Genomic DNA, 3,456 nt, shown 5'->3' with positions numbered 1-3,456 from the left:
GTGTGTAAAAGAGAACCGTCTAGTACAATAATTCCATATGCACTAAATTCAACATTTCTGTGTAAGAGATCCCTCGAAAATTCAATTAGCTGCAAAAAATAATATATTTTTAGCAATAATAAATGAAACTATATACAAGTAATGAATTAAATACTGTTTGTTCTGTTGTTAAATTTGTTGTACACCGATCCAAAAGTAAATGAACGTAATGCGCTGTCTTTTTAAACTGAAAAATATAAAAATTATAAAATAGTATATTACATACCTTGGGAGAAAAGTAGAACATTTTAACTCACGTGCGTAAATGCTCACTTGAGTCGTATGCAAGGAAGTTAACCACGTGGATTGAGACGTTCTACTTTGCCACGGGAAGTTCAAATTTCGATTATATATGACTTTTTTTTCATAAGAGAAAAATTCAACTTTTTGTCTATGATCTTTTAGGTTTAAAGAAATCTACACCAGATTAATTGATCCACTCACGCATGCGCTAACAGCAGCTTCTATCTCGCTTTATTTGGGGTATGTGCGAGAGGAAACCAGGTAAAGACTGCTTGCATATACATGAGTGAATCAATTAACCTGTTGTAGATTTTTTCGAACCTAAAAGAACATGACTTTTCTCGCGAAATAGTACAAAAATTTGAACTTTCCATGTAAGTATCAAATAAAACATTTCTGTTTAGTTAAATAATTAATAGATAATAACTTCTCTTGTAGTTCTGGTGACGCTGGTAGTCAATGCAACCAAATCAAAAAGTACTATTATAATCCACGAGACACTGTCAATATACATCAAAACCCGAGGTATCGTCCCATAATTTTTGGTGGTCACTGACAAAATTAAGTAGCGTAGTTCATAAATAGTAGTTGTTGCAAAATAAATTATAGCTGATAATATAGGAATCGCATAAAAATTTGCAACATCATTAGTAATTTTACACAGTTTTTTATTAACATAATTAATATTAATTATATCCATTATAATTTCTTCACGAAGTCGAGTTTTTGTGACGAATAATTTTTCAAATTTAATATTTGTATCTATATTTCCCAGTTTAAGAATCATGTCATTCAGACATGTTATGTATTGATGAATGATTACTAGTATTAGTGTATACTGCATCAAACACCAGCTGATTAAAATGCACGGTATACTCCAAAATGTTATTGAAACAAACACATGGGTAACTATTCCTATCAGCAATATCAAACAGCACAGAATAAAGTTTCCAATAAATATAAAGTATATGAAGTACCTATTCTTCAGCTCGTAATATTTCCATCCTTTTAAATTATTATTTATTCTGTAGAGCTCATTAATGATATCAACAATAACTTGTTGACGTAAAATATAAACGAACCACACAATTATACTAACAAGCGCACCCAATATTATCAAAGCTTTTCCAATTATACCCATTGTAGAAGCATGGATGTAAATCAGTTCCCAAACAGAAGATGTGTATAGTATTATTAAGTATGCTGACATAGATATTATTAATAACACGTTGTATAAAAATTCATAATTTGATACTTGACATAGATAAATTTGTTTATTATTTTGATCATTATAACTGTCAAAAACACGTGAAACATTTACTCTCCATGGCGCCAATCCTGTTATTTTGAAAATAATCAAGTAACAGTAAAACAAAATTTTTTTACGTAATAAATGAAAATTACTTGATTTACTAAATAACTTTTGTCGCATTATTATTGTGTCGAGATAGAATGAAACGAACAAATGTTAAATGTGTTTCAACTGATGGAAAATTTGTGACTGTAATAATATCTATGAACAATCGATAAATTTGTATTTACTTGCTTATGCTTCATCTACTACATCATTTTAATAGCCCACTTAATTCTATTATCACTCAGGTAAATTGGTTTATTTTACTGTTTTTTTTTTTCAACTTATTGAAAGTGAAATTGAATAAGATACGTTGGATCGTTTGATCAACTTATAAGTTGTATAATTCATTAAAAAAAAATATAATGATTTTATAAATAATAATTAAATATAATTATATCTGAACTGTCAAGTAAAATTACGCCGTAAGAACTAAATTCAGTATTTCTATGCAAAATTACTCAGAAATAAAGAATGTAAATCTAACGATATGCAATCGAATCAATGTAGATCGAGCTTTTTTAAAATTTAAGATCTAAGTTGATCTTTATAGATATATTTAGATTCCCGTAATCGTTTGAGTTTTAAAAAATATTTTTTTTTTCCAATCAGAAGAATATTACTACCGACGTGAGTGACTGAGTGGACAGTCTAGGGTTCGAATCCTGGCTTGGGTTTCCCTCTTGATAGCAATACAATCACCGACTATACTGGCTGGGATTTTTGAAGTTTTCTCTGTCACACTACGATTGCAGCGTTGAAGGCAAATGCGGTAAAGTTTTGGAAAAAGGGTGGCAAGTCGGTCCGCACATAAGGAGACAGAAGCGAAAAGTAGGAATAAAGGTAAAAACTGAGAACCTGCAAAGATGTACTGTGTAAGCCCAATTTATTTTTTTATATTAAATTACAAGAATATTATAAGCTATATAAAATAAAAATTAAATGTTTAGTGATTAGCATAAGACTAATTTTGTTGCTCATTCACTGCTATTAGTAACAATGTAGCAAGCTAGTTTATTTAAATTGAATGAGAATAATCAGGTATGTCACTATTGTGCCAGAAACCTGAAAAAAATATAATCAATAAATAATAAATTTTTAATATACATGAATTTGTGAAGTTGATTGATTTAATTAATAGTAATTACATTTTGTAGAAAAGAACCATCGAGATTGATTATTCCATAGGTGGTGAATTCCAGATTTCTGCTCATCAGATTACGTAAAAATTCATCTAGCTACAAAAAATTTTTTAAATTCATTTTAAATAATAGTTTTGTATACGAGTATGTATATAATATATAAACAATAACTACTGCTTTTTTAGTATTAATATCATTCTTGCATTGATCCGAGAGTAAGCAAACGGACTGTGAAGTTTCTTTGAACTGAAAATTGCGAAACATATTATTTTCAAAATACTGATAAGTATGATACATATGAGTAGTTCAAAATAATTGGAAGGGAATTGTAAACTCTAAGTTGAATTAACGAATGAATTTACTTGAGAATATTAGTCTAATGACTTTTCACTGTTTGAAGAAGTTTTCCATTTCCGTGTGAAAATTGATGAGGATATGGTAACCCTATCCGAAAGATTTAATAGAATCTACTCAAATGGTCAAAACCCACATAGAAACCAAAAGACGCAATGGTTTCTATGCGGTTTTTGGATCATTTTTGATTCGATAGGCTTTTGGCTAGGAAAGAACCCAATAATTTCTAATATAAATGCACAGAAAAATTCTATTAAAATTTTTTGAGTAGTGATAAAAAAATACATTACTTCTCGTGTAAGCCTGGTGACGTTTGTAGTTAAA

At 29.1% G+C, this 3,456-nt stretch overlaps 1 long non-coding RNA gene across 1 annotated transcript; it reads left to right on the top strand.

The window, feature by feature from the left end:
- The first annotated feature begins 538 nt into the window (after positions 1-538).
- On the top strand, positions 539-2,510 carry LOC106693552 (uncharacterized). The gene is made up of 3 exons (XR_001345170.1): positions 539-656; positions 721-807; positions 2,249-2,510. It is a non-coding gene; the product is annotated as an uncharacterized LOC106693552 (long non-coding RNA).
- The last annotated feature ends 946 nt before the right edge of the window (positions 2,511-3,456 follow it).

Source organism: Microplitis demolitor, chromosome 6, assembly GCF_026212275.2.
Source record: "Microplitis demolitor isolate Queensland-Clemson2020A chromosome 6, iyMicDemo2.1a, whole genome shotgun sequence".
Taxonomy (NCBI): Eukaryota; Metazoa; Arthropoda; class Insecta; order Hymenoptera; family Braconidae; genus Microplitis; species Microplitis demolitor.
This window is presented reverse-complemented; position numbering and strand designations above follow the sequence as displayed.